This window comes from Polypterus senegalus, chromosome 8 (assembly GCF_016835505.1).
Source record: "Polypterus senegalus isolate Bchr_013 chromosome 8, ASM1683550v1, whole genome shotgun sequence".
In the NCBI taxonomy this organism is placed as follows: Eukaryota; Metazoa; Chordata; class Cladistia; order Polypteriformes; family Polypteridae; genus Polypterus; species Polypterus senegalus.
This window is the reverse complement of record NC_053161.1, coordinates 59,397,123-59,415,644: the sequence shown is the minus strand read 5'-3', so window position 1 is coordinate 59,415,644 and position 18,522 is coordinate 59,397,123. Positions and strand designations below refer to the sequence as shown.

Below are 18,522 nucleotides of genomic sequence, written 5' to 3'. Positions count from 1 at the left end.
CTTCTGATGGCATTTGGATTAACTGGCAGAAGGCTTTACCAGAATGGCAAAAATCAGCAAACGAAAGCTTTATCCTTTAAAGTATGCTTTTCATTGCTAGGATTGAGATATTCCGTATTGTCCACATGAAAGATGAATTATATGTTGAACACACAGTGTTATGTCTGTTATCTTCCATCAGCTAATTCAGATGATATTTCCGGTGACTATATTGCATACAAGGTTTTCATAAAACAATATTTCAAGAGAATTCTTTCCTCTACATTTTGTCACACTGGTAAAGAACTTTTGAGGCAACACATATGGCTAACACAGAGCATCTTCCCATCAGAGAGGAAACTGGTCATCTTAACCTTCATAGGTGATGCTGATTATATAATGATACTGCATCTACAAAAAGTATTTGCCCTTTCTGATTTTATCAATTACTGCAAGTTTCCAAGAGTGAATTTTGTTCGGCCTTCAACTGAAATCTAATAGGAGACCACGTTTACACTTGTTTACTGAGATAATGTCTTAAATGACTGAAAGTTATCCAACTCCAGCAGGCACTGTGTGAAGGAGTATTTGCCCACTTATACTTAATAACTGATCGCAGCCCCCTTCACACTTACGTCAACACTGAGTCCCTTCCTGTAATTTTATATCATTCTTCACACATTGCTGTAGAGGATTTTTAGCACATTATTATTCCTTGCTTTAATTCTGTATGTTTTAAAGCATGACCTGGACTAAGCCAGGAACACCTTTCATTTTCCTTCTCCCCAGCCACGATGTGGACTTGCGTTAGTGTTTTGAGTCATTGGCTTCCTGCATGATCTAACTACATGTCAGCCAGAGCTCATGGGTAGATGACTAGACTTTTCTTAATGAAACTTCTGATGCAGGGTTCCTTCAATTATACTAAGACGCCCAGGTCATTAGGCAACAAAGCAACCCCACACTACCACATTACCACCACCATTTTTGACGCTTGTTATGATGTTCATACACTCTCGGTGGAATGTTGTGTTGCTCTACACAAGATAAAACAGAATCCATGTTATACAAAAAGTTCCACATTTGTCATCTGTGTCCAGAGAACACTCTTTCCAAGAGTTTGGAGATAATCCTGCTGCATTCTGAAAAGTGACAGAGAAAGGTTTGACTTTTCTTGATTAGTAGTTGTTTCTGCCCTAACCCTCTCCACCGAAGTCCTTTTTGCCCAACGTCTTTCTCACTGTTGATTCATGAACACTGACCTTTGCTGACGAAAAAGAGGTCTGCAGTCCTATGTTTTTTTTTTTTATATAATTATCGACATCCACTTTAGTTTTACTCTGTGCCTTTGGAATAATTTTTGGCAGGCTGGATGCTCATGTAAAATGTTTGTACTTTTCCAGTTATTGTCCATTCAAAGGCTATGGCTCTCACTGTGGTTCAGTCGAGTGCCAGATTTCGTAATGAATGGATTGTAGCCTTTGCTGAACTGTTAGATGTTAACAGCTGTTCTCTTCTGAACTCTTCAGCAATCTCCTTTGATTTTAGCATTATGTGTTTGTTGATATAATTGGGTTACTAACTTGACTCTGATGGTAAAAGTCAAAAGACATGAGGCTGACATCGGGCCTGCCTTGTTTCATTCTGCTGATTCTGATTACAGGTTGATTTAAATGGGGGGGTTACATTATCATATTTTCACATTTTTTCTTGGATAACTTTGATCATTAAATGCAGTAAATGAAACAAAAAAAAAGTTATGTTTTCAATCAGATGCCTTTTATGTAATTGTAGATCAGGGTTCCTCAATCACGGTCCTGGAGGGCCGCAGTGGCTGCAGGTTTTTTGCTCCAACCCAATTGCTTAATAAGAAGCACTTATTGCTCAAGTAACACTTCTGCTGCACTTTAGTTGTCTCGCTCATTAAGATATTGAACCCTTAGTGCTTATTTTAGTCAAACAGCTGTATTCCTGGTTTTTAATTGCTCCTAATTAGCAATAACATGCAAATGACAAAATAAGACCAGCATTTCTGCATTTAGCTTGTTACCATTTACACCTGTGTGTATTTATCATGCACTACTGGGTTTAATTAAATAGTTGGAAGGAAAGGGAAAAGAAAAAAGTGAAGGACTGAGAATTACTCATCCAAATTAGCCTTCAAATCATTTGGATGATATCCTTAAAAAGAGGAAGAAAATCTATGATATGAGAATTACCTGATATTGCAGAATTAAAGCACTACAAGCCATGAATTTAAATTATTGGCAAGAATTGCTTTCTACTTAAGCCACCGCCTTCCTCCAGGACTGTGATTGAGGACCCCTGTTATAGATTATGACATTATATTTGGCATTCATGATCAGTTTGTTACTACTTGCTCAGCATTCCACAATGGGTCAGAGACTGGACTGATACCCTTTTGGTTTAATGGCCAGCACCCTAAGCATTACGGCGAAATGTTTGAAATGTTTGCTTGTCTGAGTGGTGATGGTTCTGCTGATGTTAGTGTTTTTCCTTAAGTGACCACTTTTAGCATTTGCACTGCTGGTGGGTCCTCCATCTGGCCGGATGGGGTTCCCTGTTGATGCAGTTCATTTCATTGTAGGCATGTCATAACATCGGCCACGCTTGATGTCTTTCTCAGTACTGAATGAGCAGTTAGCTATTGGAGAAGAAGTATTTATTTTATTTGTTTTTAAATTTGAGTAGGTCAAAATAGAGTGCAGTATATGCTGGTACAAAGATTAATGCTGCTGCCTTGCAACTCCAGAGTCCTGACTATGAATATCGGTCCGGTTGCTCTCTATGTGGTGTTTGCATGTTCTCTATTTCCCTCCCATGTCCCAAAACACGCCAGTTAGGTATGGTGGTGATGCCAAACTAGCCCTGTGATGCACTGGTTCTCCTTCCATGGTTGGTTTCCACCTTGTGCCCAATGACAGACCCCAGCTCCCGTTGACCATTAACTGCATAAGCCTGTAATTATAAAGACAGAGGAATGGAAGGAGCACAATAGGGTTGTGGCTTTTTCTTGCACTGTTTAAATGGTTTATCCTGATTTGGGCCTTTTTTGTCATTTCAAGAAGTTTTCCCAGGCCCCGAGTATAAGCCATTCTGTAATGGCAGCTTTTTCATTGGATATTTCTAATAATGCATATGGCAAAGAAACAGGGACTGATGGTTTTGCATTTAGATAATGGATTCCCTGTGAGGACTTTCTTGTCATTCTGCACGCCTCCTTAACACAATGTGGTGTTGTTGAAAGACAATGCTAAATGAGGGAGGGAGAACTCAACCCACCATGGTTGATTTTTTTATTTCATTGGTGACTTGTCATTTTAACTGTCATAATCTGTAATGCTGTTTGTTTGGCCTACAAAATGAAAATGGTTTGAAGACATTTTAGCTGTTTGTAGTAATATGTTTCATGTAGGATCCTGATTCTTTTCAAAATACCTTCTTGTGTCCTCCGAGGCGGCTCCATTCCTAAGACCCTGTGCTTCATGTAACACATTGCACAAAACCCAGTTAGTCCAATTCAGTACTGGCTGGGGGTGCAGCCTGTCCCAACAGCATTGAGTGAAAGGCATGATGGAGCACAGGGTCAGTTAACCTAACATGCACATCTTTGGGAGTGTGGGAGGAAGCCCACCATGTGCAGATTCCACACTGACAATGGCACAGGATACTGCAGCTGTAGCCACTGTGCTGTCTGCAGAATGTTCCTAAAAAGCCACATTGAACCCATTTTTTCCATAACTGAGAGACATCTCTGAATTAAAGGTGGGAGTTCCCATGGACAGAACACCAGTCCACCTCTAAGAACTCTCATTCACATATCCACTATCTCACATGCCAGTCCAATTGAAAGTCGCTAATTATTTTCTACATACAAATCTTCTGGAAGTTAGAGAAAAACTGGAATACTTAGGCAGGCCATGTGGTGCAGTAGTTAAGGCTTTGGACTTCAAACCCTGAGTTCTGTGGATTCAAATCCTACCATTGACACTATGAGACCCTGAGCAAGTCACTTAACCCTCCTGTGCTTCAACTGGAAAAAACAAAAGAAATTGAACCAATTGTACGTCACATGTTGTAGGATACTTTGGATAAAGGTGCCAGCCAAATAAATAAAACAGGAGAATGTGCAAATTCCACACAGTCAGTGACTGAGCCAGGGTCCTTGAACTCTGTCACCATAGCATTATGCATTTATTAGAAACATTGTTTTCAGCCTTCTGGTTACTTGCTTACTGCAATTTAGTCATTAAAAATGTACCAGATCAGTCTGAAATATAATGGAGCATTAGAGGAGATGGTCTACATAGGAACAACGGAAAATCCGAACTAAACAGAACTGACTTACTGGCCCTCTCATCCCATCACACTTAGCCAAATTGAGGTGCACACAGACCACAGTGGAAACACATGGCTGGCTCTTCTCATGTCCGATGGTGAAAAGGCCCTTCCTTTTAGAACATGCCCCTTGTTTCTTTCCATATACCCCTATTGCTGCTTTCTGACACAGTGGTGCCCGCAGGGGTTGCAGATCATACCAGGTGACACCCACATGACTGCAGTGTTTAAGGCTGATATCACTAAGTACTTCCTTGTCCTCCCCGCTTGATGAAATGATACGAGTGTCTGTGCACCATTAATAGCAGGAATTACAGCACTAAATAAAATGGCTGCATGTCTGTGTGATGCACTGTTCAGACAGACAGATACATAAATTGATTGACAGAATTTTATTTATTCCTAGGGGGAAGTGTGGCTTTTTACAGAAGCTCATTAAATAGACAGATAAATACAAATTATGCACACACACAATATGGTCTGTACACACACAGGATGACTAAAAAGGAAGAAAATTCAAAAGAAAAAAGAAAACATTTGCCTTGGCAGTCAGTGTCCCATTGAGGTGTTATGCAGGTGTATTGTTGTTGGAATAAAGGAACCCCCAGTAGCGTTTCTTGACTCACTTCCACTGAATGATTCATTGGGTGAAAGTACTTAATGTTAGTGGGTCAGAGAGGAGATGTTCAGCATTGTTCATAATGGCCCTCAGTTTTGTTTTAATACTTTGCTACGACCTCCAGGGGGTCCAGAGGGAGTCCTGTAACTGAGCCTACCCTTTTTGATTCAGTGGGCCTCTCCTGAAGTGATGTTACTGGCCCAACACACCGCACCATAGAAAATCACACTGACCATCACAGAGTTAGAGAAGTATGATCAACTCAACATTAAGGAGCTCTATTCATTATGTAACCCAGGAGCCTGTGGGGCTCTTAATCCAGCCTTGGTTACTACACTGGGTGACAGTAATCTTAGTAACACCACTGTTCTGACGCTATTGTCACATTTGGCTTATACAGGGTGAGCCAACAAAAAGTACCACATTTCAAATGTTTATTCTACAAAAATGCTACAACATAAAATAAATTTCCTTACGACACAAGAAATGGTATACAAAATAGATTTTGTTCACTGTGTTTTAAAAATGATGTCTTCATGGTGGTGGCCATCATTAGCGATACACTCTTCAAGATGATTTCTGAACGCTTGCATGACCCGTTTGGCCATTTCAAGGGGAATAGTGGCAATTTCATGGCAAATAGCCTCCTGGAGGGCTTCAGAGTTTTGAGGTTGGTGTTTGTATACCTTTGACTTGAGATATCCCCACAAGAAGAAATCACATGGAGCAAGATCAGGCAAACATGAAGGCCACCCAACATTCCTTCTCTGGGAGATGAGCATCTCCCGCAAAACATGCATGGATTTCTGGGCCGTGTGAACTGTTGGCCCATCCTGTGGAAACCAGGCATTTACCACATCCATTTCTTTAAGTTGGGGCCGCAAAAAGTTCAAGCATTTCAATGTAATGTTCTGAAGTGACGGAGACTGTTGCTCCCCCCTCCTCAAAAAAGTAAGGGCCTACAATGCCAAATTCTGCAATGGTGCATCAAAATGTAACACGCTCACTGTGCAAGGGGTCTCTGATGAAGTTCACGAGGGTTCGTTTTAGCTCAGTAGCAAATGTTTTGCTTATTTACGCAACCATTCAAATGAAAATGTGCCTCGCCACTGCACACAACGATGGCATCTCGATGAACGGCTTGTAGAATGTTTGCACACAACTCTCTATGGCTCTCCCAGACTCTCTCAGTGAGTTCCTGCACTACCATCATGTTGTATGGATAGAAATTAAGGTCCTCATGCAAAATCTTCCTCAAAGACATGTTGGAAATGCCTAACGCAAAAGCATGTTTGAGCACTTAACATCTAGGAGACTGGAAAATTGATGCCCTTACAGCTTTTCAGGTGTTTGTACAGTCCAAGAATGGTCTGGAGATTTTCTGTTCAGTGTTGTACCCATCTGTCTAAATTTAGCCACCCACTGAAGAATTGTTTTCCAATTTGGGATGTCAACGTTAGGGGGAATGCTGAAGTGCATTCGAAAGATGAGTTGTGTAATGATGATGGAGTCGTTGTTTTTGAAGAACGCACCAGACCAAGGCATGTTAGTACAAGGGTTTGCCTATTAAAGGAATGGCTGTCTCTCCCTCACACAATGACCTTGAGAAATTTGTTACTTCATTTTGGCTCACCCTGTACTTCAAATATATGAACCTATCAGACCAAGGGTTCAAAATAAACCATGACGTCCACTCGAGCAGATCATTTCTTAGAATGTGCTGCTCAAACTCTGTGTAGCCAGGTGTCCTCCTGGTATTACATAGCTGCTGGTGGTGGTGGTGGTGGTGGTGCCACAATTGAATTTATTCGTGTATGGCGCTCTTCATTGAGTAGAAGCTACTAGAGTTAGGGATCAAAGAAATCCCCATCTCATAGCTGTTATTATTTATTCTACCCAACTCTCTAAATAAAAAGCAGGTCTTCTCTTAAGCTGTAGTTATATGTTTATTTAGTAATGATACTGTCGAATGCAGAGTACAATGAAATTTTTACTTTCGTGTCCCACCGGCTTGCAACACATCATCACACTCCTGCTCTATGATAAGCAAGAATGCCTTAAAATACAGACCTTCTGTTTTTAACTTAAATTGTAGGTCACCTCGATTAGGTGACTTGATTCTACTGTTAATCTGCTATATGAGAGAACAGCAAAGCCACGTGTGACATCTTATTTTAAGAAATTTGCCAACCCAATGCATGTAATAGTGGATTTGTTCTCCTGAAACTACATAAGAAGATTTGTTCTCATTATTGCCACTTCTTTCCATGATATATGAATGCTGTTTTTGTCCACACAACAAATTACTTAAACTGACCTAAAACAGATGACCACGCACAGTAATGAAGCAGAAAGTCATAAATGCACTCCAAATCCATAACCACAGTTTACACATAAATCTATGAAAATGTGCAGTGAACTGGAGGGATGAACCACTGAAAGGAAAGCAAGAGTAAATGCAGCCTAAAAATGCTAGAATGGCCTGTTTAGTCATATACTGTATATCAACCTTATCGAGGTTTAGGCAAAAGATTAGTCGAGGTGTTATTTCTTCCAATGTATATTAGAAATAAATTAAAATTCTTTATTCTACAGATGCTGGAGAATATGGATTTGTTGCAAGTTTGTTTGACACACAAATAACAATTAAAGCTAATTTGCGTTACAGAGTCAGATTATTTTTAAAGTTACACGTAACTTAACACAATATTTAATTTATTGAAGTAAAAGGAACTACATAACTAGATTACATAAAAAATATATACTGTATATACACATACACACATATTGTATAAACAGTACAAGATGCTGCATTGCTACAGAAGTTTATTCTCGGCACTACAAAAAAAAAAACACAATAATGGCCGCATCGTTACACTGAAGTATTGCCTTTCTTTGCAAAAACGTCGTCTGCTGCTGTCAGTGTAACATCCTGACATCTAGTGACAATTAAGGAAGGGGTTAAGAACGTGCATCGTGTGCAATCAAGTGAAATGAACCAAAGTTCCAAGTATACTTTTAATCGCGAATGTGCTGAGGGGTACATTTAATCAGCCCAGATGAGGGTCACAGGGGGCCAGTGATCATCGCAGCAGTACTGAGTGTAAGGCAAGATGCCGATGTGCTTTAGCAGCGGCTGAAATGGTATCTAAGTGTTGTGTCTGCGGCCCCCTCAGCTTCTCAGGGGAGTATTTTTTTTACAGTTACTTTCTCCAGGCCCCCTAGAACAGGCCTCAGCCACCTGCAGAGCGTCTCCCCCTCAGGTCTGGACGCGTGGGTGCTACACTAACTATAAAACATAAGAAAATGATCAAAAATGTCTTTGTTTCTTTTCAGTTCCATGAACCGTTCATGGATTTAATAAAAAGTGCTGGCCAATGAATTGTATAAGAGAAGAAAACGTAATGCAAACGTTAGCCTTCTGTTTGGATCGCATTACTTTTTTAATGGTTAACTATGTAACATATTTAGTTACTTTTTTTATAATCTAAGAGTAACGTCACTAAGTTACTTTTAAAAGTAACTTTCTCAAACACTACTCATGACATGACTACTACTAACTGCAAAGCATTCTTGACACTGAAGAGCCAGTGCTGGAACTAAAACCAGACAGACTGAAGACAGCAACTTGTTTGCTATTCCATGTCTTCTTGAAACAAAAATCCAAAACTCTGCAAGGTTAAGTCAGCAGGGAATAGGAGTGTGGAGCTAAAATGACCGGATCGTCCTCAATCAGCAGGATGCTCCTTTAGGACTGGAACCTCTGTACCATTTCCCTTCTACTCTTTCGATGGCCTTCTTGCTGAAAACTGTCGTCTGATATCTGATCATTAGTTCTCCACAAGGCTGGAAGGCTGCTTTCAGGACGGAGGTAAAAACTGATCTGCTTACAATTTAAATCAAGAAGTTTCAGTTTCAGGTGAAACTTTATTTTGCCATGTATAACAATTACCCTGAATTTATGATTTGCTTTGCTGTCTTGGCTAGTTCCTCCGAGATGTTTGACCGATAGATACTAATCTCTGTATCTCACAGAGCAGCAAAACAAAGGCAACTGATTGGCAAAAGTTACGTCACATGTTAGAGCTGAAAAGTTAGGGCAGCACCCAAGCTGCAATTTTTGAAGTGCACCCCTCAATAAAGTCAGACTAATGTGAGAAGAAAGTTGGGACAAATCACAATTGGCTAACAACACCAAATGAAGAAGCCACTCAGTACGTGTGTCTGGCCAACCCTGCGGATTTGGCTTCGCTGTGAGTTCAGTGAAAGCACTGAAATGTTTGCAAACTTCATGAATGCATGGAAGTCGATGAGGAAGTTTAGAGTGGATTTTAATGGTGCGGTCGGCTTTTAAGTGCCCCTGGGGACTACGAAAACAGGCCGCTGTGCCTCAAAAAGCAAAAGATGCAGATGAAATGAATAGCAACAACAAAACACAAGAAACAGTTGCAAACTAGCAGTAAGTAAGTAAAATCTAGTTCATTGTGCTCACAGAGTTCCACTCTTGGTGCACCACACATTGGCCAAGCAGCGGCACTGGACTGGCACATTTCATTGTTTGAAATCGCACCCCTGGCACAGTGGGCATGCGTTTTGAGTTTCATCTGTATCTGTTCAGATGCTTCACACTTTCTTTTTTTCATCAAGATGAATGCCTTGTAAATGGTAGTAAAATGTTTGGTTTTATTATCCCACAGCGTCCTGATGCTCCTTCAAGGCTTGTTTTGGGATTGCAGCTGTGCACATGGCTAATTTGCTTGCATAATTTGCAGTGTTGCAGGGTATGGGCTCATTGCTATATATCCGTTGGCAGTACTGGGAATATTGTCATCATGGTACCCCTCATATAAAAATACTACATTATTTTGTCTCTGTTATAAAGGCATGTGGGGCCATTGTATTCCTCACTTGTGACACAATGACAGCCATGTCAGCAACAAGCTTACCCAAGTGAGGAGGAGGAGGAGGAGGTTGCCACACCCACCACACAACAAACCACCTCAGGATCCCAAATTAGGACCCAAGCGCAGTCGTGCAGTGGGTGACACCTCAGCACCACACTAGTTCAGATGGAATACAAGCTTGAGGGAAAGTTCTGTGCTTGGCTGCTACAGCTCTGTGATTTCATGTTGGCCTCGCAAAGCATTATGGGACACTTGACAACCATGTATTCCCTAAACCATGCAACCTATCGAAATGTGCTTCTGTGCATGTGCGGTATACAGTTATTCTAAAACAACAGTCAATAAATTTGTTTCTTAAATAAATAAATAAAATACTTAAGAAATTATGAAAACAGACCCTACTAAAATTACAATTTGTCGTTTAAGCCATTAGCACCAAACGTATCCAATGTCTTTTCCACTTTCACTTCTGTTTCTTTTGCCTAGCACTGTTGTGATTGTAAGCCAAACATGGCTGGAATGTACGACCTTAGAAAACACTTTTAGTTGATGGTGAGTAATGCCATACAAAGGTTACATTCATTTCGACATTTTCACTTTCAAACGTATAAAATATTATTTCGACACAAATCAACAGAACACCGGCTGCACAGTGAATTTATAGGAAAAGTCACCGCATATTCACTACAAAAAATACTTGATAACAATCAGCAAAATGTGCCTAACACTGACGCAAACTGGCCGAACAAAAAATCTGGAAATGTTTACGTATAGATTTGATTTTCATTTACAACACCACCTGGTTCACGGACTCTATGACTGTCTCACACTCACACAGAGGCAGGGATTGAACTAGCAACCAGTAGCGTAGCCAAAGGTGGGTGTGGTTGGGCAATCGCCCCCCCCCAACTGAGAGCCCCCGCCCACCCAATCAATTTTCAATTTGCCCTCATTTGGCCACTGATAGCCAAGTTCTATAAACTGTCTTATCTGGGTGAAGTTTTATTTGCCCACCTAGTTTCCTAGATGCCCACCCACCAACACATTTCTGGCAGTGCTACTGCTGGCAACACAGTGGGCTGGGTGGGCTGTTTGTATACAAATACGTCTCTCTGCTGGTTAAACAGCCATTTTCTGGGATCACACAGGTCGGCTGGTGGGCACCAAAATTTTGGGAGTATTGGAACCGAAATTTTAAAAGTCAGGTGCCTTTTGTGGTGCTAACTTTCTTTAGTCACCTTTTATGGCACACAAGAGGGACTGTGACCTTACTCTAAATACAGTTATGTACAGGGTGGCCCACGAAAAAGTAGCCCGCCTCCCTGGCGAAAAAAGGCGCCCTTCCATAAAGAAAGAAAGAACTTGAAATGCAAAAATCTTTACTCACTCTTTACAGAAAGTGCTGAAAATGATTCTTTGTGGAATGGAATACATGTCGCTCAGCTCGTACTCACACGTTTGCACTACGTCTACACAGCTTTCGTGATGAGGGTAGTCAATCGGCGCGCCACTCTGGCAGAAAGGCGGGCTACTTTTTCATGGGCCACCCTGTATAATATACACAATGTCTATATCTGATGTACAGTGATCCCTCGCTATACCGCGCTTCAACTTTCGAGGCTTCACTCCATCGCAGATTTTAAATGTTAACATATCTAAATATATAACGGGGATTTTTTGCTTGGACAATGGGTATTTTCATTTATGGTACATGCTTCCTCAGTTGGTTTGCCCAGTTGATTTCATACAAGGGACGCTATTGGCGGGTGGCTGAGAAGCTACCCAATCGGAGCACGCAGTTAAGTTCAAGTGTGCTGAATGGCTCAGCAACGGAGCTCCGAATTCGATTCGGGCGTTAACCAGAAAGTCTCATCTTGCTCATTCAGCATCAACGTGTTTCGCTGTGTAAAGAGTTAACTTTTGTGCATAGTCAAGCCCTTCATTATGGCTCCAAAACGATCTGCTCCTGCTGCTGTTTCAGGGTCTGTGCCCAAGCACCAACAGAAGATGTTAATGATTGCCGAAAAGGTAAACGTTTTGGATATGTTGAAGGAAAGGAAAAGCTACACTGCTGTAGGACACCATTACGGCATCAATGAGGCTACGATTCTTTTTATTTAAAAAGTAGCAAAGGAATATAAGATCTACGGCCGCAGTGTCCTTTTAACCAGGGTGCAAAACGAGTTGTAAGTGGATGTAATAAGGCAGTAGTCTGGATGGAATCTGCTTTAGGGATTTGGATTAAAGAAGAACAACGGCAGTGCTACACAGTCACCTGAAGAGGCTCCTTTAGAAGAGCTGTAACGCTCTCCTTTGTTATGCAGTAAAACTAAACTCATCGTTATTGGACAAGTCATCGTGTCATTGTTGGCGAGTAACCATAATTAATTTTCTACTTACAGTACTTAGTACATGTACGTACGTTTAGTGGCACTGTACGCACATTTAATGTATATAATTTTTCTTGCATTGTACATATTTATCGCTGGTGGCCTGTCTATCGTAATGTCTGTAACTTATGTGATATCAGAGATACTCGATATCTTTAAAATAATATTTAGGTTTTACTGTATATAAACAGTGTGTTTACATACATAATTTCAATGAATCTTACCTAATATCTAAGAGAATACAAAGGGATTATGCTGTATAACTGTGTGGGGAATATTTATAAACAGTGTGGGAGAGTTTATAAGGGCTTAAAATATATAAAAATAACCATACAAACATATGGTTTCTACTTCGCGGATTTCACCTTTCATAGGGGGTTCTGAAACGCAATGATGACTGACTGTATATATATATATATATATATATATATATATATATATAGTATGTGTGTACAGCATATACAGTACTCTCTGTGTAGATGGTACAACACAAATAACACCTTTTCATTTAGTTAAAAAAAGGGGCCTAAAAAATGTTTCCATGATGCAACAAGAGCATCAGATGTGAAGACAATGAGGACAGGTGGTAATTCATGCTTAAAAAATCAACAACAGTATTGACTTACTTGCAAGGTAACAGGAACACTTTCAAGAAGAATGCCAGCCAAGAAACGAACTGCGTGCGAGTCAAGTCGAAGACTCACATATGAATACCACATTACACGCGCAATTATAACGAGTAAAACACAACCTAAGAGGCATCGAACAATATGTAACAAAGCAGAAGCTCGTGGTAACCCTGCTACCTTCCAAAACTATGAAATACTGTGTTTCTTGGTCGGAGATGTTAAAGGAAGAACACTAACCAAGCCACAGTGTGTGGGTATCATATTTGGTAGCAGTGGTGGATTTCTATAATCTGTGACCTGTGTGCCACTTCCAGAGTTGTGTCATGCGTGTGACACTATTAAGTACATTTTGAATGTCCTATATCCGGACATGATTTGTTATTCAGGTCTCCATACATGAACATTTTCTTTTCACTTTCACATGGTCTTCCGTGACAGAATGCAGGCTCATACCTCCAAGCTGGAGGCCAGATCCGACGCCACTGACTCTTCTTGGTGACCCAGTGTCCCGTCAGGGGCCTTCTGAAGGCTTTTTTTAAAGCTTTTGGCCTTCACCTTTACCTGAGCTTTTATTTGACTGATTTGATTGATTGTTTTCCCCATGTGGGCGGCACGGTGGCGCAGTGGGTAGCGCTGCTGCCTCGCAGTTAGGAGACCCGGGTTCACTTCCCAGGTCCTCCCTGCGTGGAGTTTGCATGTTCTCCCTGTATCTGCGTGGGTTTCCTCCCGTCGCTCCGGTTTCCTCCCTCAGTCCAAAGACATGCAGGTTAGGTGCATTGGTGATTCTAAATTGTCCCTAGCGTGTGCTTGGTGTGTGTGTGCGCACCCTGCAGTTGGTTGGCACCCTGCTCAGGGTTTGTTTCCTGCCTTGCGCCCTGTGTTGGCTGGGCTTGGCTCCAGCAGACCCCCATGACCCTGTGTTCAGATTCAGTGGGTTGGAAAATGGATGGATGGATTTCCCCATGTCTGAATATCCAGGTATGATTTATCTAATTACTATGTTAACTATTATTCTTGTTGGCCTTTGTTTCTTTGGCTTATATTTATGTGCACTTTGTAAGACTGCGCTATCTGAAATGAAAAAAATGAGTTTTCTTTTGTTTAGAATTGCGACCAATTTTGCAAAATATTTTTTTCATTTCGTTTATACTACGAAATTAAATCGAGTATTAACAGACTGATGTCGAGCTGCAATTATCTAAAGTAATCGGCGGCCCCGTTAACTCTCAAATACGCGGAGGAGCCCGAAGTCGCACGTGTCCCTCGATCTATCGCGCAGCTCCAGTGTTCTGTCGGATGAACTGCCCTCAAGCCTCGGCTCGGCTGTTTGCTCAGGATTTACGACAGGTGACCCCCGGGGTTTTATCAGTCCCCCACAGCGGAGAGTTTCTATGTGTAGCAACTGAAAAGAAAAATTGCAATAGAGCAGTGGACTAAGCGGCATGAATTGTCCCAAATCAACTTATGTATTTGGACAGACAGGCCACTCTGGAACGTAAAAGAAGGACTCGAGCGCTTTTTCCTTTTATTCCTCAACCCCCGCACGCTCGTCCTAAGGTCCACCTCAGGGTGCGCGATCTGCTGCTTGCTGCGGCTGTGCAGTTGTCGATGCCTGCGCTGGTGATCGTCACGAGAAGAGCGGGCCTTGAATGCAAAGAGCTATTCGTTAAACGAACAAATTCTTCAAGTCGTTTGCATAAGGCTTTCGTTTGTTTCGTATGAATGTAAGAGTCAATGTGTACATTACCGTGCGCCATATGTGAATGTCTTCATTAGATAAATAATGAAGTGAGGCGCCACAAAAAGTCCCACAGAGCTGTGCACTCGAAAAGCTCTTCAGTGCCATTCAGGCACACAGTCATGTAAACTATAAAAAGGTTTGTGGCCATCACAACTATTCACGGCTATGGTTGATTTTAAAATCCGAGGCACAGCTAAAGGGGCTGTGAATGCCGCAACGATATAGTTAAAGGCATTTAGGCTACTATTACCTTCCATATGGAAATGTACTACAGTAATACTTTAAAATTAATTAACTTAAAATCTTTCCATTGCAATCCGCATGTAAAGGTAAAACCACAAATACTGAAAAATATTTTCATTAGGTTTACACTGTTTATTAAAATGCGCCTTTACTGAGCTGAGCTTCTGTCACTAGTAAGGGTGACGAGGTGTGCGATGACCTTCCTCCCGTATCAAACCAACGACCGTTAAACATGTATTACAATTATATGTATTTGCTTAAGCGAATCCGGTAGAATCAAATTAGAGATTTGCTATTCAATTAAAGTGACTTTATGGTGACATTCCTAAATGAAACGACTGCGCGTGTTTCAGTTATACTCGATAAGTACTCTTGAATTACAAGAAATAAAGCAACAAAATACAATTTAAAAAGAAAAAGAACCCGGCGGATGTTGCAGAGTAACACCTTGAGCAGTGTATCGATTTTAAAGCGCTGGCAAATATGTTGGAAGCAGACGCAAGATGGCTTTTACTTGTGCCAGAAATGACCCGAATTAATTTAAGTGGCACCGTTCTTGTGGGGTTGTTATTTCTAGTTGCTCAAATTGCTTCCCTCCCATTTACCTCGCGTCTCTCGTAGCCGCCGCTATCATTCATTATCCTTTTTGTGTAGCCTAATAAATTGTAAATGGTGCACGAGGAGTCTAACGTTTGCCATTAATCCACCACTCTTCACATAAAGTGCAATTATTGTCAGCTTTATTATTATTATGATGATGATTATTATTTTGTCATTAGGAAATAGCTTATTTTATTAGATAAATTAATTTACCATTATTTAAACAGCAAGTGGGACTCTATTTAGCGACGTTGAAGTCACTAGCACATTTCTTTATATGTATATGCAGTATATAGATGACATAGATATTCATAAATAGTAGTATTATCGCGCATAGTTGGATTAAAAGTGTCTAATGATTAAGTGAAAAAATAAATAGATAATGGTTTCAAGAAATATTAGTAGGCCGATAAAATAAATCCTGAAAATAATAAAGAATGTGTTCAACTGATGGAGCAAACCTTGCTTTGGTAAAAATAGATATAATACATTCATTTTGCTGATCGATAATTACATTTGCTTCGATCAACATACAGAAGATGCGATATTATAGGAATGATACTACTGCATTTTATACAATAAGTTTGATTTGTCCGATTCTGGTATTATTTCCTATATTGTTTGCTAACCACGCTTAATGCGCTTTCAAGTGTTCAGAATTTGAAGAGGTATTTTACGGCGCTTAATCTCTGTACTTTTTGGTAGGACAAATGATGGCTATTTCACATGTTGCAGAGCCCTCGATATCTGTATTTATGAGTCTTTGTAACTGAGCCTGTTTTCAGTTGGCGGAGATACGAACAAATGATGCTTTTATAAGAGTTTTTAATGAGCATATAAATTATATAAATGTTGGGGTCAAATTTTCAAGTGTATCGTATAGCAATAGTATGGACAAAACGGTAAATGAGGAAATATTGGGAATTGATCGATTCAATGGCGAGCCATCCGCTCCTCGGAAGTGGCTGTGACCAGGGACCGAGGAGTGCAGCCTGTCATTAGTGAGGTAAGTAAGCTGTTTGCTTAGAAGGCAATCCTAGATGTTAAACAAAGAAGCAAACACTCCGAGTGTCACCGAGGGGATGTTTTCACTTCCAAATACGTGGATTAATATTTCAGTTTTCTGCCTTGAACTTGTGAAGAGTTCCTTGGCAGTTCGTTGAATTAGATGTCTGGTGAGAAGTCAACAGTAACGTTCGATTGTTCGATTATGAAATCCTCACTCTACTTTTCTTTTCTTTTTTTAAAAACAGATAATACTATTCATCCCTGAAATGACGAGATTCATTTGTGAAAATTAACTGAATATAATTCCATCTAGAGTTGGTCCAGATAGAACTACAACGTCGGATGCGAGTGTGTCTCTTTTCAACAACAAAGCTCGTCTTGAAAGATCAAATTGAGTGAAGGAAACCTAAAGAAAGAACAGAGCACTTCAACACTCGCGTCCTTGACTCATCCATTTCCTGTCCAATCTGTGCCCATAACGCCTTTTAAAAAGACAAATAGGTTGCTGTTTTTGCACACAATGCACAACTCTAAATAACGAAAAATGTGCACTTTATAATGATAACTTGCTCAGACGCACTATATAATGTACACAATGCCCCTTTTAGACCACATTTCTGCTATACCTGCTCCTGAGAGCTACAATTGGATTTACACAAGTCAAGGTCCGGTCATAAAGAACTTGGAAAAGCCTCCATTGTCGTTAAAGACAAGAGACGTTTTTATTATTTTCGTTTGCGCAAATAAACATATTATACGTGTTTTTTTTTTCATTTATGAAGGAACAAATAAATGGGTCCCTCGACGCTCGGCTACTCTTATAATAAGCTATTCAGAAAAGACCTAAGCCCCGAGCAGAGCGGACTGTGAATAGACACGATAGCGGCATCAGCAAATCCTTCCCTTGAAACCGATTGTTAATATAAGGAGCCAATCATTATCTAATAGGCTACAAAAATCCAACCAATGTGCATTGTAATAAGTCCTCTTGATTTGCGTCTTAGCATCAACAGGCGAGCACGGGTGAGTAAACAAGAGAAACTCGGGGGGCGCTTTTGTGTGGAGCTCAGCCCACTAGTGCTAGTTCGAGAAGGTCGCTAAATGCCGTCCGCTAAGAACCACTGAGACTTGGCAGCAGCCGAGCGAGGAAAGTGCGCCGGTGTTGGGTCTGCTCGAGTCTGAGGGTCTCACGAGCTGCCAGCTGTAATTCACTCCATGGCAGCGAACAATCAATATTTTATATAGCGCCTTTTAAAGAAAAGTGACACTGGAGAAACTTTGTGAGGGGCACCCCATTCGCAGGAAAAAGTACAAATAAATCTGAAGTATAATTCGATTTCCTTTTTTTGATTCTCTACCCGAGGCTTTGCCGCATTACACTGTATTGTAGTGTTTTTCACTTTTTAATTTGTGCTCTACATTATAATGACTAATCTAGATTAGCTATTTGAAGAGCGGCCTTACACCGCACGTAAATGTTATCTACAAAAATAAAAGGCCATCTAAAAAGAGAAACATAAAGTTTCTATAAATACTACACGGCAGAGCAGCCTGGTTATCAAACATTTTAAGTGCATGTCTGAGATTTGCTACGAGTATTTTTGGTTATGTAATCATTTGTTATCGCGCATTAATAATTGGGGAAAAATATACAGTAACAAATTTCCCCGTCTAAATTATGAAGAAAAAAAAGAAAAATTGAATTAGTTTCAGATTGCAAAAACGGGTCCCGTAACGAAGAAGTCGGCGATTATCGGACTAATCGCACTACACTGACGGGGCACTTGCTGCCCGTCCCTAGCGTTCAGTTAATCTCAGCCCCAAATGTTTCTATACACCAAGTGCCGAACAGCGGCAGCATAACGATCGTTTAATTGTTCATTTCAAAAGCTTTGTTGCGCGAAAAAAAAAACTATTGTGAAAAGCCGCAGCGGATGGGACACGGCCTGTTTTCAACAAATTTCTGGTTATGGTTACAAAGAAGCCGACACTCTAATACTGAAATTAACTGTTCTACAAAGCCGATTTGAGGGGCCGTCTGTCCAGAAGG

At 40.6% G+C, this 18,522-nt stretch overlaps 1 long non-coding RNA gene across 1 annotated transcript in view; it reads right to left on the bottom strand.

Moving 5' to 3' along the window:
• Positions 1-18,522, bottom strand: part of LOC120533971 — an 89,066-nt gene that overhangs the window by 67,732 nt on the left and 2,812 nt on the right. The gene's annotated exons all lie outside the window — the stretch shown is intronic.